The sequence below is a fragment of the Dermacentor variabilis genome, chromosome 8 (assembly GCF_050947875.1).
Source record: "Dermacentor variabilis isolate Ectoservices chromosome 8, ASM5094787v1, whole genome shotgun sequence".
Lineage (NCBI taxonomy): Eukaryota > Metazoa > Arthropoda > Arachnida > Ixodida > Ixodidae > Dermacentor > Dermacentor variabilis.
Window position 1 is genome coordinate 83,213,955 of NC_134575.1, and position 16,583 is coordinate 83,230,537.

A 16,583-nucleotide genomic window follows, 5' to 3' on the forward strand; every position below is an offset into this window, starting at 1 on the left:
TTAAGGTCGATAACCGGATGGAGAGGGGGGTGCCGGTCTCCGATTGGTCCGCTTTCCCTTAGTTAGCTTGCGGTGGCTTGCCAAAAAATCGCGGCGGCATGCAACAGAAGCTTAAGAATGACGCTAAAATGGATCCTCAGCAATGAAGAGTTGTCAGAATGTGGTCGTAAACGTTCCACAATGCTCGAAAACGTTGCACGGCCACGCAAGAAGCTTTATTATACGCAAATAAACCCATGCTCTCCGGCAGGTGCCAGAAGCCAGCGCCTGAGCGATCGGCGGCAGCCATCCTTTATTCCTTTCGGAACGGGGCAGCCGGCGGCTATTCCGAAGAAAATTCAGTTTTGTTCGGCATATTAATGCACGTTTAATGCGTACATATCACTTTCACGCGGACAGTTCTTGTGGTTTTATGGCGCCGCGTGACAGGCAGGTGAAGTGGGCCCAGGCCGAAAATTTTTGACTAATGGCCGGCGGGCTAATGGCGAAAAGTCGTCGAATCAGAAATAACTTTTTTTTTTCATTTTTTTGGTCAAATCATGCATAATCAGCATGTACACGTCATATCAGATGGGGAGCTATCGCGATTTTCGTGACGTCGCATGGCAGACAGGTGAAGTGGGGTTGGTCCAAAAATGTTTTTGACCAATCGCGGAGGGCTCATTGCAGAACTGAAATTGAAAAGTTCGGAATAGTTTTACGTTATAGCGCCCCACGTCTGCAACTCCGTCTTTCACCAGGGTCACCACGAGGGAAAGCAACACTTCTGTCTGTCGCCTGTGGCTCGGCGTGACATTTTCGAACTCCCATTCTTTCCGCATTCGGATGGCCTACATCCCTACTTGCGACGCCTGCTGCTGCGAGAAGAGGATCGAGCACCTCCTCTGTGAATATCCCCGTTATGATGGGCCAAGATAAGTGCTCGTTACCACGCTCAAAATACTGGACAATCACCCCTTTACAGAACAAAAGGTTCTATGACGTTGGTCCAGACGGGTTTCAGCACTCAAGACCTTAAGGGTTATGCGGAAGTTTTTAAGGACCTTTGAATTGTCCGACCGTTTTGGAATGGACCGTTTTGGAATGTACCGCTTAGCATCGCGTGAACGTGTGAATTTTTGTCTGTTTTTTTCCTCTTTATTTTTCCCCTTTACCCCTTTCCCCAGCACAGGGTAGCCAGACTGTACTTTCACTGGCTAGCTTCCCTTTCTTTCCTCTTCTTTGATCACCCTCTCTCTATTGATCCTGGACTTCCTGATCAGTGGTCCAAGTTGTCGGTACAACGTATAAAGAGGCAGATTGATAGTCAGTGGGAGAGCGCTAGGAAAGTTAGTGAACTAGCCCAACAGTGCTAATTTCAATTATAATATTCATATAACCACGCTGTGGCTTTAGTACAGAAAAGAAAAATGATCGATATACGTCTATGAGCTTCCGTTTTGTTCTACACAAATTATCACAAATAGCATCATATAGACGGCTGCAATGAATCTATCGCGTTTGAAGATAGAATATGCATTTGATCTACAGATGGAAATACAAGGTTATATTTATTGAAAAAAACATTCTCTCACTTTGCCATACAGAGCATGACAGAAGACGCACGTATCTCCATTTGTGTAAACCATTTCGTTTGTTTTATTAACGCAAGATCGAAATGATGTCATGCAATATTATGAAGTCAAATCCTCTGGCTCCCTTACCTATCATCTAAAATCGTATGAAGACATTTCCCCGAGGAGAAAGAAGAAAAACGGTGGGTTAAGCAGAGCAAGCATCTGGTTTAGTGCTTTGCGTGTTCTAGTTAGCGATTTCGGGGCTGGCCTACACCTGACCCGGGCGGGAACACGGGATAGGGTGGGTAAATGGGCGAAGGTTGGGGCACAGTCGAGCTGCGACATCTTGCACAGCAAAATGGCCATGCTAGTGAATCTTGCGCTGCCTTGAAGGGTTCCGCACCACAGATGTTTCCGCTTGGCGAGCACCTGCATGTGAAAATTTAGTAATATTTGAGCACTGAGAGTACAACAAAGAGCCATATTCCATAGCATGGAGACTTACAAGGTCGATAAAATTAAGATACTTAACAATCCACTGTAAGTGATCGAAAATTTAAGGGGAAAACGCGCGCCATACATTGGCCCCAAGGGTCTCACCTCAAGAATCGTATTTGTTGCTTATATTTTATATAGTTTCCCAATGACACAAATGAATAATGGCACAAGCTATAGGTGCATACGCATATGTTGCAAAATGAGTATGCTCATGATACTGGCTGTTATTGTGCGCAGTTGCGTATAAGTATCATGGCTTGTTTATATTTCCAGTGTTTTAATTGTATTTCAACACTATTTTCTTCAGTGAAAGTGTCTTTTTTTTTCTCTTTTCATGTACCATCTTTGCTTTCGATGTCAAATGATACCTGAAAGTATCCTAAATAAATAAATGATAAATAAATACATATATAAATAATAACCATTGATATGTTGCGCCTCCTTATTTATTTATATAATGTTTTACGTGAAGCAGTTGCGACATAAAGAAGGCATCTGCTGTAGACGAAAAAATTAAGAAAAGATTAAAACTAAAAGAAGTTCACGTATTCAATTTCTGTTCTGAATTAACTTGCTGTAAAAGTACTGAACCAAGTGTCCTTCTTGCAAAAAAGTGCTTGTAATCACAGGAGACCTCCGCCCTTGTCCTGTAAACGATCTGAGAAATTGTCAGACAAAGCTCAGTGACCCCAGTAACACGAAGCATCAGGCAATGAATTTATTTCCTGGCGTACAACTAATTTATTAAATCAATAGGGAAGAAACGACGCAAACTGCTGCTGCAAATTCGCCAGCAATACAATGTTTTCCTGTTGGTATATAGGCGGAAAATACGTAGAATAGATTAGGTCATTTGGTGAGTTTCATTCTATAGGTGCACGATAAAGTAAGAGAACGAGAAAGAACTTTATTGGGGATAAAAATAGAGTTGGGGGGGCAGGAAGGTGGCTCCTCAGTCCAGCACTCCAGTGGCCACCATCACTGGAGCATAGGGCATGGTAGGGCAGGCTCAACTGATTCTCTAGCTTAGTCCAGGTATGGACGGCTTCCCAAGGCTTGCCAAAAAAATAGTAATACTTCTGCCCGCCTCTAAGCCACATTGCATCCTTCTTCTGCAATGTTGCTCATATAAAAAATAGTCGCATGCGTCTTTTTTCACAGCACCCGTTGTGCAAGACCAGGTGTTGAGTACTAACCTTTGTGAGATACAAATTATCACTCTGCTTCATCTAGCGCACAAATAGTCGGGAGCTATCACGGAATCCTTCATGAAGGAAAATGACACGTTGCGGCCTCGAAACGTAAGCCATGTATCATGTGTTTTGTCATCGTTAGACGAAGGCTCGTTCAATGTTAATCAAATATTTCATTTACCTCGGCAAGCAAAATCCACCTAAAAAGACGTACAAGCGCCTAATGGAAATGCCCCATGGGAGCACGAACATTCCTCCATTTGCTGCGGAAGTGCTACTGATATTAACTAAGTACAGGCCCACACAATTTGGAGAGACAACGACGACAAAACAACCTCAATCGGTTTGTTAGTTCCAGTGGGAGTGCCGCCTTATGCGCCTATAAGCACAGTGCATTGGCCCGAAATTTCACTTTCATCTGCACTACATTTTCGTTGAAGTGCGCATTTCAATTCTTCGCCGCGGAAAATTGCAGTCGACGTGTTTCCGTAAGTTTTTTACCATGCATAGTCTTAGCCTTCACTCCATATTACCGTCGATGTCCGACATGAGACTGATTCTGCCGGAATTTATTTGCATAACGCGCTTCATGTCTTCATAATGCGCATAATGCGGATAATGCGCTTGCAAGTCTATCTAGCCTTCGTACATGCTAAGATTCGTATTCATTGTCACAAAATCAAGACACCAACATCGTTAGATCCAGCCGAACAACTAATTTTCCAGATTTAACGCCACCGTGTCTCAAACCTGCGTTTTCGTGCCATGTTTTGTTTCGTTTCTTTCCTTCGTTTTATGCATTCTAAAAGGCTTATATATTTCTAGTAATATTATGATGTAGGGCATTTATGTTGGTGTTATACTTGTGAATATTTTTCTGCCGTGCTCATCTGTAATGTCTGCTTCCGGCATCGACGTTAATGCAAGCAATTCATAAACCAAACCTTTCCTTACGTGGCAGTTCGATGCTGGCAAATTCTGCACGAGATCCTCTGTACCGACCTGTACATAACTACTTGTTTTGCTGCTTGCATGCTTCACTGTATGTCTCTGGAACCGGCGGAGTACGTTTTTTGCTCATGCTTGGGCAGATATGCAGCGTCGATTCCAGATTTTCCGCGAATAGGTAATTCAAAAATGACATTTTCTATGGCGACGCTTAGAAGCCTCTACAAAGAAACCATCCCCCTCGATTTCTACACTTAAAAGCTCAGCACCCTTGACGCCGCCAGAACAACGTATCCTTGTTCGACTAAACATTTATTAATGGTGTCGTATATGGGGTAGTTATGCTCGAGCCGCATAATCTGAAGTTCTGTATAAGAAGTAGCGCATGCAATTTGGTCTCAGCAAATGTACTGAATGCTGGCAGAATACTTGCACAACTTGTGTGTAGAAATTTCATAAATCCCTAGTTATCACGCGGATCTAGCCGAACATGATTGTGGCTGAATTGAAGGTGCACTTTGCGAACAAAGCAAGCGCTGCTGACATTCTCTCCCATCGCTTGAATCTCGCGGAAGTCTCCCAGCATTCCTCAATTATGTTTTACAAGTACAGAGGCAAGAGATTACTTCAAATAATTCGGCATCACAGTGCTGACAGGAAGTTTATTGGCTTTTTTCTGGCGTAGCACATGGCTAGATTTCTAAGAAAAATAGAAAGGAAAAACAGAATGACTATAAGCAGTTTCACCGTCAGCAGTTCTTGGAGCTGTGGGTGAAACAGTAAATTTAGTAAAGTTTCCTTTTTTATTTCAAGGCGACCGAAGGGCCGCTGACACTTGACATCGCTCTTTCACCGACTTGCGGTGCTATTTCTCACGAAGGCAAATGATTCTCCTTATTAGTTAGAATAACACCAACATTATATTGCAGGTCACAATTGAACGCATGGCAGTAGCTTGAATGTGTGATGCTTGGCTACGCCTTAAAACGATGTATGCCCTTGAAAGCTTTCGGTAAGAGACCTACCAGATTCCTTCTCACTGGTAATAGAAACCTGTAGAAGACCATTTCGCAATACTGTCTAAAAATATCAGAGTAATTTTTAGCTACGCACGTTCCGGAGCTCTCAATGGTTTCGCATTACCCATAAGTTACTATTCGTTGTTTGCTGCGAACACCAGACGGCGCCGGCTCGATCTGATTTCTGAATTCTGCGGAAGACGGTTCAAGAACGGCCGCGGTTTTCGCCACTTCAGACTCATTTCTTTATTTTGCTCTCCATTCGCTTGTGCTTGGTATATAGCTGTGGAGCGACTGCAACAACAAGTAATAGGTTTGGACGGTGGCCACTTTTTGTTTGTGCTTACGCCGTATTTTCGCCACGAAATCTCGATCTGCTTACCCAAACAGAAACATAGTGTATTTTGGCGTAATAGCGATAATGGGTTTTCGCGCAGTCAGGATGCCATTTTTGTTTAGCTTTCTTCACATATAGCACTCTCGTTCGTTCAGACATGGATAGATACCTTTTATTTTTTTTTTGGCAAGCGTCCCTGTCAATTGCCTTCAAATCATGTCCCTAATACCAGAAACTGAAGTCGCCGTGAAAGCTATCAGATCAAGCAAGGTAAACTGAATTGGTCGTGTTTACCTGAGAATATGTTGATCAAATAGATTATTTAGTTGTGTTACCATTACGTAAGTACCTAAGATACCTTTAGGGAAGAGCAACATTGCCAGGAACGGTGGTTTTCGACTCGCACGTAAAATACGTAGACAAGGTTGAACTAAAGCATCTCCGTGCTCTTCCGCTAAGGCACAACCCACTGTACCACGTACTCAGAAAATCCTTGCTTTGCTATCCACAGAAATGGGCTAAATTATGTGAAAAGTTCTTTTTATATGGTAGTCTAAATATTGCACCATGTGAGCAATAAATAACTACATGCAACTGCTTTAAAACCCTTACGTTTGAAGCCTTCTACATGGAGTTCAAACTTACATATTGAAGTTGGCTTCCGACGTCATACTCTTTCCGTTTTCTTTTTTTTAGAAATTGATGTATCTGAGAACGACTGAGCACCCGATCTGCTCTCTTCACTATCAGTGCCGAACTGACATTTTCTTGTAAACCCTGATCAAGGTAGGTCCGCCGGTCGAAACTCTGGAATTTAAGTAGTTGTTCCGTTTACCTTGTAGCATCGTTCAAATGTCCATGTATATATATATATATATATATATATATATATATATATATATATATATATATATATATATATATATATATATATATATATATATATATATATATATATATATATATATATATATACGTAGGTGTGTGTGTGTGTGTGTGTGTGTGTGTGTGTGTGTGTGTGTGCGTGCGTACTAACACGAACTTGAGAAAACACAGTTTTATTGTTTTGACATTAACAGCGGAGACGTAAACCTCAAAAAAGCGTCGCCATATGTAAGCCTCCTTTCAATACCTGAACCTTCACACAATCACAGAAATTAATCGCCTCTAAGAGTTCTTCCCCATGCTACAAAGGTAGGAACACATTCTGAAAACATTCAATTCTGACGTTGCCAAAATTTGAGATGCTCTTTGTACGTCTGGACCATTTTTTGGTATCAGAGATCAATTTCAACCGGCGAAGAGAAACTAATTCTTGAGCTGGATAAAATACGTGTAAAGATTGCATAATATTTACCCCACGACTGTAAGCCTCCGTCCGTTGCTGCTGCATTCAACATTCACGCAAGGATCTTCGAAAGACATGGCGTGTCCTGGTAGAATCGTAGATCCGTAGGCTACACATCCCACTGTTCGTAATGTAAACAAAAATTAGGGGTGTATTTAGAGGTCCAAGACAACTAATGTTCAAATATTGTGGGAGAGCACAATTCAGCGCTACTCCTGATGCATATATAAATAAATCTGTATGTGCAGTTACCATGGGTTGAAACGACAGAAATTTTAATAAGAACGACAATGGCTATTTTTTTTTTCGTGAGCACCACCGTACTGCGTAGGCAACGACGCTATCTATAAGCAGACGCGAAGCTGGCCTCGGCAAAAGCTCCATTTCGGATGTCCCGCACAAACACGGGGCAATTCCAGGTGGTTGTCTGTTGGCTCATGCAGTGTGCTTAACATCACGAGGCATTACAACCTTTGGCATTACAAACAGATATGTGCGACGCAGTGAAGTTATTTAGGTCGGCATGACAGTTAGTGAATGCTTGCGTTTATGCGGACGTAGCATCGTGCGACTTGTGTGGGCGGGTGTTCGAGGCTACGGTTTCATGAATGTGGTCTCACTGCAACGCTCTCGCTCTGATTTCATGCAGTGGATTACCAGCAGTGAACAGTTAAGAAACATACCGGGCGATAGTAACAAGGTAACTACCGTTCTACTACTTCATAAGTGGTGCTGCCTGCGTTTATAAATATTCAATCAATGAATTCTGAAACTTTACACTCCACAACCACGATTTGGTTATGAGGCACGCCTGCGGATAAATTCTTGCCTCGTGGCAATTCCGGCCTCCTGGCAATCCCGGCCACGGCGGCCGCATTTCGATGGGGGCGAAATGCGAACACACCCGTGTACTTAAATTTAAATGTGCTTTAAACAACCTCCGGTGTTCCTAATTTCTGGAGTCCCTCACTACAGCATGTCTCATAATCAGGTCGTCGTTTTGGCACGTAAAACCCCATAATTTTTTTTACAAGTCTTCACACTGTTATCCATAGATACATTGCACTACTATCTCGTTTTGTAAACGCTGTTTCCATCCAATAAAGTAGTGTGACGTAGCAGTGAGGGCGAATAATACAGTGGCCAATCTGCGAATGACGTAACTAACTTTTGCTGGGCGAGCTTGTGCCCACAAAAGCAAGTTACACTCGCAGCGCAGCGATAGCGACGAACACGGTCGGCGATCGTCGAATTCTGATCAGCGGGTCAAGCGCGTCTGATTCTATACACGAGTTTTCGACAGTTCCAAAGAAATCGCTGGTGCCCGCATGTCTTCCAGGAAGCACTACACAATTCGCGTCTCGCGTACATGCAGCCGATGGTGGAGGGAACCATGGATAAGATTTCAGAAACTTCCGATACATGCTGGTGCGTCGTGCGCTGAGCGATAACATTTATTAGGTGGTGAAGCATGGTCACCCGATGAAATATATACAAGTACACGTGACAATAGTATTGCTTAATAATGACAGCATATTGTACGGTGTCAGTCTCAGTTTTCGAGAGCTCGAACAGGCGGCTGCGGATTACACATGCGTCCGAAGCAGCGACAGTTGCTGATTTAGAGATGTGTTTGCTCTATAGCTAATGGGCTGAGGATTCGCCGTGTCTATGCTTGTCCTTCTTACGGCCTTACCCCACGTTTTGTTTCTGTTCCTACGGAAGATGGCGGTCGTAGTGCCCTACTGACCGCCATAGACAAGCGCAATTCAAGCTTTACAAGCCGCAAAAAGTTTTAAACGAGTTTTCTTTCTTTTTATTGCTGGATCTTTTTTGCCACATTCTCTACGACGAACTCGCTCGTTTTACGAAAACTGCGTTGCGTCTTTCCAAATAGCCGATAGCCGTCGCGTCTTTTTATGCAATCTGTTTTCAATATTAATATAAAAATAAATTGTGTGGTTTTTCTGGCCCAAACAACAATTTGATACTGAGGCACGCAGTAATGGTGGACTCCAGAAATTTGGACCATCTGAGCTTTCTTATCGTGCACCTAAATCGAAGTACACGGATGTTTTCGCATTTTTACCCCTTGGAAATGCTAGCGCCGTGACCGGGATTTGATCCAGCTACCTTGTGTTTAGCAGCGCAACACCATGGCTAATAAGCAATCATGGTGGGTGGCTTTCAACATAACTGCTTTGCATAGCCAAGAGGCAAATGTCGATGCACGAAGCTTAATGCCACAAGAAGCTTTACAAACGGCTATCATCGCTGTGTTGAGCCACTCCATCGCCCATACACGTGAGATCTCTTTAGATATAGCGCATTAATCTTCAAATGTTTCAGAACAATTCCGATGCCTAACGACAATATTCATTTACGACCGACGATTAGATATTTCGGAGTCGCATTGGTTTGGCCATACAGGAGGAGACCAAGTAATTCGATAGTAAGAATATTTGCCAGGTCCCGCTGGCAACTAATACCCACCGCTGCACTTCGTACAGTTTAAAGCGATGTACTAAAACTATTTGACACCGTGCCTTGTGATGCACGTCTCATGTTTGCGCTGCAAGGCCATACTTTCGAACACTGTAGTTACTTCAGCGCCAAAGGTTATGCAGCGGTTCGTGTACGACTTGGCATAAACTGACAGCACAAATTTTTTATTCGCAGAACACACGAAAACCCAATCCAGATCGTTGCACAGCACACAATAGCAACACATTCAATCAAGGCCATGCCGACTCGCACAAGCAGAATATTTGCTCTTTCCCCATAAAAAGGTCTGTACTATCTAGGCAGATGCTGCTTCCGAAAGGTAGTTTATCCCCTCTGGAAGATTCAGTTTTCGCATATCAGCACAGCTACCAAATACGAGGGGAAAACTTGTTAGGTACTTTTCTGGAATTTACGAATGCGATACTACATTACCAAATTGAAGATTGTTTTCGACCAGAACTCAATTAACTCTTGTTAATTCACAATAGTTTATTTTTTACTGTAAAAGGTAAAAGTTGCCACAATGAGCTGCTTTTTCATGAGTATTACGATGCTGCAGCCCCAAATTCTTAAGCGCATCGGTACCGAAACACTTCATTGACAATTCAGCATTCCATGCGTTCACATTGCACTCACAGGCGGGAGCTTTTAGAAAAACAACATCATGTGACTTAGATAATTAGAAAAAATACGCTAATGTAGAGGTTAAGTGGTGCTGGGAACATAAGCACTGATGATTTCAAGTAGAAAAATAATGCGAACTTGCCTCTTTCTCACGCAATAAAATTATTGAGTGTTGAAGTTAAGACAGTTAACCGTTGACTTACTATTTAGACAAATGAACTTGCCTCCGAATCAGTCTGCCTTCGAATCTTCATTGTTAACATATAGGTTGTCGCGAAATTACACATGTTTTTAATCAATCAATCTTTACTGTTGATACAAAGGGAAACATGGACAACGCAGTCTCAGTGTAACAAACCACAGGCGGAACCTCGCATATATACACATTTTAAAGATATTCTAGAAAACATACAAGAAAATCCAGAGTCAATATATAACAAACGATAAAAATAGAATCCAAAAGTTAGTAGTTATCTACAATATGATGATGAAGTATGTACCCGTAACACATTGACATCCGTTGACACATAGGGACTCTATAATAGCATTTTATACCACCAATATTTCTATCGCAATGCACCTCACTACCTAGGCATCTACGCTGCAGGGTTCTCTCCGAAGTTAGTGATGCTACCACATGACGCCCTGGATACTTTGAGACACATCGCATTTCTACGAAAACGGAAGATCTAGGCAGCTACATAGAAAAATGACCTGACCCCATGGACGAATTGCTAAGTGTAGTTAAAGAGACTTGTACACTGTACGCACCATATGCCGTGTTCTCCAAAACTTAAATAGCATCGTCTAGCGAACATAAATCAAAGGTATGTTCTGCCTATTTTCTAAATATTTTTATCTAAAATATTTATTTCAGGTGATCATATTTATTGACTCTTTGTTGACCGTACGAGTGTTCTTGCCTTCCTAATTCTAAAATGATATTACTGAAAACATTGACTGTAGTATCAAGGCCTTCGCGGACACTCTGTTATTTATTAAAAAAATCATAGCTTCACAGGCCACCTTAAAGTCAATGCATGCCTTGATAAGTTGGCAGACTGGTGGGCTAAATAAAATAAATTCAATTTACGCGAAAAAATCCGTGGCCACTGCAGTGACACCTAAACATAACCCGTCTCAATTCACTAACACTAATGGTGGTATACCGCTAGCGAATGTTGAACAATATAAGTATTTAGGCGTTACATTTACTTCTGGCGGCAGATGGGACACATACGTTGCCAACATTACGGCAGCCGCACTACGTAAGCTGTTCTATGTCAAAAAATGTTTAAGAATTGCACCCGCATCCTCAAAGCTACTTGCATGCACTATCTTCGTAAGAGAAGTGTTTAATAAACTAACAACGTTGGTTCCCTCATTGGCTAACCAGTATGAGAAAATTGGAGGCTGTGCAACGCAGTGCCATAAGACATGTTTACAAGTATAAAAGCACGGACAGTCCCACTAACCTCCCATTTCTTTCATTAGGACAATATCCAACAGGGCAAACCAGGCACATTTCAACTTTTTGTGTGAACTGCTGCATGACAGCTATTAGACAGATGTCTTTAAGTATGTTTCGTTTCCACAGTTGCGCCCGACTCTTCATAAGCATACATGCAAATTAGCAGAATATTTTTTTCAACAGCGACTTCATTGGACAATCCTCTTTTGTACTTACGATCCGCGAATGGAATAGGTTAAGTCAAGATGTCACGGACTCCGAAACATTGTCCGGTTTCAGCGCAAAATTTAACAATTCATCTAACTTGTACCACCGCCATTTCCGCACAGCCTCTCTCATATGAACGCTAGTTCTGCTTTCGTAGATGCCTGCACTTATACACTGTATCTCCATACCTTATAATTTGCTTGTTGTGAGCAGTCAAATGTGTAGCAGTTGTCTTGGATCACTTCGTTCTTGTACTACCACTTATTTGCTCCTTTATTTTATTCCTATTTTTTACAGATTCCAGTCCTGTGCCTGGTTGTGGTACGCGTTTATTTCTGCAGTATTATTTTGTGGGGTTTCAACAATGTGCATGATTGATACGGCCTTGATTTTCTTTCCTCGGCAACCTGGTTGAAACCTTTCCTTGGTGGTTGTGCTTCATTTAGCCTACGCAGAACGTATATTTTCGAAATGATAATTTTAACGTGTGTGGGATATTTGTTCTAAATGTTCTGTATAGAAGCTGACCTTTTCTGGATAGTTTTTTTTCTCGTTTTGATGTTTTCTCTTCTATGGACAACGCGCTTGATTGTAACCTGATAAACTTCTTTACAGCATTGATGTTGTCTACACAAAAAACTCATTTTTGGCTTCAATCCTGCCTGGCGGATGAGCATCTTTATTTTTATTTGCCATTCTTTTGTGTGGTCCTGTGTGTCAAAATGTCCATTCCTTTTTCTTCAAAACATTATTTTTTTTTCTTTTGTAATGCCCTCCTACAATGCTCTTCACTGAAAGTGGCAGTAATGAAAATAAATATCAAACGTTATTTTTGCATTCTGGGCTACTTGAACAAAGAAATAATCGTTGTTATACCCTCTCAGGCTGAGTTTCAGGCTGTTGATTAAGACTACTCCATGACTATGCTTAGGCCGTCCATAGGTTACAAGTATGTTTTGGATTGCCCAAAGGTGAGGACTCCGTGCCACATTTAGCAATTTCGTTGGTGAGGCTTATTCGTGTGCCTCATTGGGGAATCACATTGATGGATACTGTAGCATATTTCTTAGTACAATTTGTGCGCAATTCCATAAAAGCTCAAGTGTAGCAATAAAGACAATATAGGTACAAGTGCACTTACCTGGGCTGGATCGTATAGGGCAATCAACGGTGTGTCGTTGTGGGTGATGCGGGAAATTTAGCTTGCCTAAGACAGTGCTTGCGACAATTAAGATATTCACTGCAAATAGTGAAACCTTCATGGTAGCTTGCATGCAGACCACCGTCTTGTGTACCTGGTAAGAAGTGATCATATAGGTGTCGTATAATAGGTTGTGCAAAGTGAAGAAGAAGGCAACCGCTGCCATAGCCATTTTTTCAACTAACACTTTAGGTTTGAGAACTCTGCAATAAAGGAAATCCAGTCAAACTTTTATACATGGTACTATATTTCATGCACGTTTAGTTGACGAATATTTCTCACTAGCTGCCCCCAGGATAACCGTAAAGCTTGCACCTACCAGAATGCAATGACTTAAATAGCCGTATTTATTTGCCCTTGAGAGCTACAACACAACAAATGGCGTTTCATAAAAATGATAGCTGAATGCCTTGAAGCTTTCTCTTTGACCCTGGGATCTTCATGGAAAATATGACACCAGTCTGGCGACACTGAAATCACTGGCTTTGGAATAGAGATATTGCGAATGTAGTGCTATTTGTTGAATGTTAGCAAAGGACTGAAACCATGCTGTATCCTCGTGCAATGGCGTTTTTTTCCGTGTCACGTTCGTGCTCACAGCTTTCTTACCGAAAAATAGTGAGGCAAACTGCAGGTCCGGGCACGCAACATAAGAATAAAACAGTTTGATATGTCGAATGACATGAAGCATAACTGCCAGTCGGCCTAGTTGGAACAGATTCATTTTTAAAATAATTTTTGAGCGCAAACAAACAGGGATGACGAAGAGGAGCAACACAAGAACGTGCGCTCGTCATTGCGTTGCTCATCTCCTTCGTCCCTGTTTGTTTGCGCACAAAAAAAGTATTTTAAAGTCGAATGACAGCAGGTGTTTCGACAGGCTGGCTTTCTTTGATTTCTGCGCTCGGTCTCAATTTAATCTCGACGGAGAAAAAGCTTGGTCAGCAGCGATTTTAAGATAGGTTTAACCAAGTGTGTATGCTTCCACGACGAAGATATAGGTCCACTTGACCTCTAGAAAGTGTGGTTCCATGGACCGCACGATTAAAAATTTAAAAAAAAACGAATGGTCCTTCCGAGTTAGGCTGCTTTCTTATATCGCAAACAGTAGATCATTCCACATAAATTTTTAGCGTAAATTGAATCCTCACCGAGAGAGTTTAAAGTGGGAAATGTCACCAGCTTCGTTCTTTTTTCGTCTCTCGATATACTTTAGGAAAGCAAGCAAAATGACTGCCAGTAACCACTAGCAAGCAGTGATTGCTGTGGTAAGCTATCCTAGTGGAAAGACAAGGGCATGAATATCGTCTATATGTTGCTTTTAGGAGTCTACAAGGTATGCCAGTTACATTCGCTCTTTGTTGTGTTGGAATAGTCTGTGGACACCTATAGTCTCTTGACTTAACACGTATCATTATGTTAATAATAAGAGTATAGCATTGCAAAAGTAAAACTACGGCAATCAAAATATTATGTTCTGAAAACAAGATACTCACGCTTTCAGCAAGTACTCCTCATCAGAAAGTGTGAAGCGCTGCTCTGGATGGATTTTGTTCACTCATTTATACTCACTCTAGCCCTATTTGGCGACGCCGATGAACGGGAGTCATCAATCAGACACGTCAGGACAATAAGCGCATGAAATACATCTGCTCCACTTGTTGAGCTTACCCCCTTTCTCTCGGTTTGAATGTCTGTGGAAACCAGATCTGTATTTGACATATAAAATCTATTTACAGAAATGGGGAGACGTTGACGTCACCAATGGCATGCTCTGACGTGCTCCACTGTGCCAAGGTTGGAGCCCAGAGAAGTAGATGGAATGGTGAAGACTATGACGAAAACAATGCCGTATGTACGAGTCCACCGCACTTCACACTTTCTAATGCCGTAGGTCTGGTCTGTCGTCTTGTGAAAGAGACAAGGGCTGTCGTGGCAAACGTGGCTGTACTTTTCGCGTGAAGCCCAGAACTCGAGATAATGCAATCAGATGGTGGACTGCTATAGACACCAACTTCCAGTGTTCTCTGGCGCGTGAAGTACAAATGCAATGACGTGCGCAAGTGTTCCAGGCACCTTACATATTGCAATATTTACAGCTACGTCACTTGATCTTGTGAGTTGCGCATATGAACTGATTAACACAACACTTACGCGTACTGAGGACACGGATAAGTACACCGGACGTGAAAAGGTGAAACCATCAAGCACATGACAGGCAATTGATGACTGGGGCACCAACGTTTAGACGAGGAACTAGCCTGACAAAAGCAACCATTACAGAAACCAAACCCTTTTAAAAGCAATGGGCTCGCGAGACGTCTCTTTTTTCATCATATTTGATCACCTTAGGCTGTATCACGTGTACATTATGCAAAAAAGGTGAGGCGTGCAGACAGGACACAAGAGAGGACAAGTGGACGCCTCACCTTTTTTGCATAATGAATCATTACCAACTAGCTCAGCTTTCTGTCGTTCACGTGTACCATTTTTTTTCAGCTTGGGACATATCAAGTGTCCTTACTAGGTTGGGGTAACGCCGACACCTGCGGCACGATATGGTTAGGGCGAATGTAAAATGCCAAGTGTGGCATTTATCAAGTGGGCAGAAAATTTGCATCATGAGGAAAAGCGCGATACATGCATCCGAGGTACCATACGACGCCGCACGCGAGTTCCCGTCGGCGCACCCACACTGTTACGCTACAGTGTGCAGCTTTCTCTTAATAGGCAATATTTCAATCATTTTGAGGGAACTTATACGACCTGGGTGATTCTGCACATAATATATATTACACAGCTCGTCTCACAGCAGAATATGTTTTTTGAAAATGTAGCTAAGCATTCGCGAATGTCATGTCTTAGGGAAGGCTCAAATGTTTTGGAAAAACATTCCAAGAAAGTGTGCGGCTGATGACATTCACCAATGGTTTAATTTAGGCCGCAGACAGATGCATATCTTAAGGGAGAAAAGCGTGATTAAGGAGTCATCAAGGGACAACCCCGTCGGTGTTATGTGCACAGCCCGTCCGTACATTACCCAAGTAAGGCATATAGAAACTTTGGCTAGGCCATGGTATGCTACGCAGGTCTTTAGAATTCCATGGGTGCGAAGTCTCACAATTGTACCTAGCAGATTTGCCCTACAAATTATTAGAATACTGGCTAGATATAACCCTGATAGTGGAGAGCCAAGTGAGTCATTATCGTTCACGACAACCATCAGCCAGCATGGGTGCTTAGGAAAGACCGCGCCTCATGAAGCTTGTGGCTAGTCTATAAGCGAAGGTACACTCTGAGACACTCACAGTGTAAATATTCTTAGCTAGAAGCACGAGCTTGCGTTATTGCTGCATCGGTATGGGTGCACAATTGCTTGTAAACCTTGCGTGCAAGGCTTCAGTTAGAATCCTACCGAGTATTTGCACAGGTATGGTACGAACTTCAGAGTGCGAGCATGATACATAATATGCACCCTAGAAATATTGCTTTCTAAAGCGTTAACCCAGACGATTTCAAGAGACTACAACGACATTAATAGCGTGGAGGGAGTTAAGCAAAATTGACACTTTGACGCCGTTCTATTTACGTATCCAGAACGGGACAGTGAAACGTGTAATATCTCACCAAGATATCTGCAGTGCTTTAGAGGACCGAAAGCTGCTCCGGCATCGGT

The 16,583-nt window shown here is 42.3% G+C and overlaps 1 long non-coding RNA gene across 1 annotated transcript; it reads right to left on the bottom strand.

Annotated features, from left to right (window-relative positions):
• Nucleotides 1-1,610: 1,610 nt before the first annotated feature.
• Nucleotides 1,611-14,460, bottom strand: LOC142591144 (uncharacterized). The gene is made up of 4 exons (XR_012830357.1): nucleotides 14,404-14,460; nucleotides 12,848-13,001; nucleotides 6,909-7,020; nucleotides 1,611-1,985 (listed from the first exon to the last, which is right to left on the bottom strand). It is a non-coding gene; the product is annotated as an uncharacterized LOC142591144 (long non-coding RNA).
• Nucleotides 14,461-16,583: the final 2,123 nt, after the last annotated feature.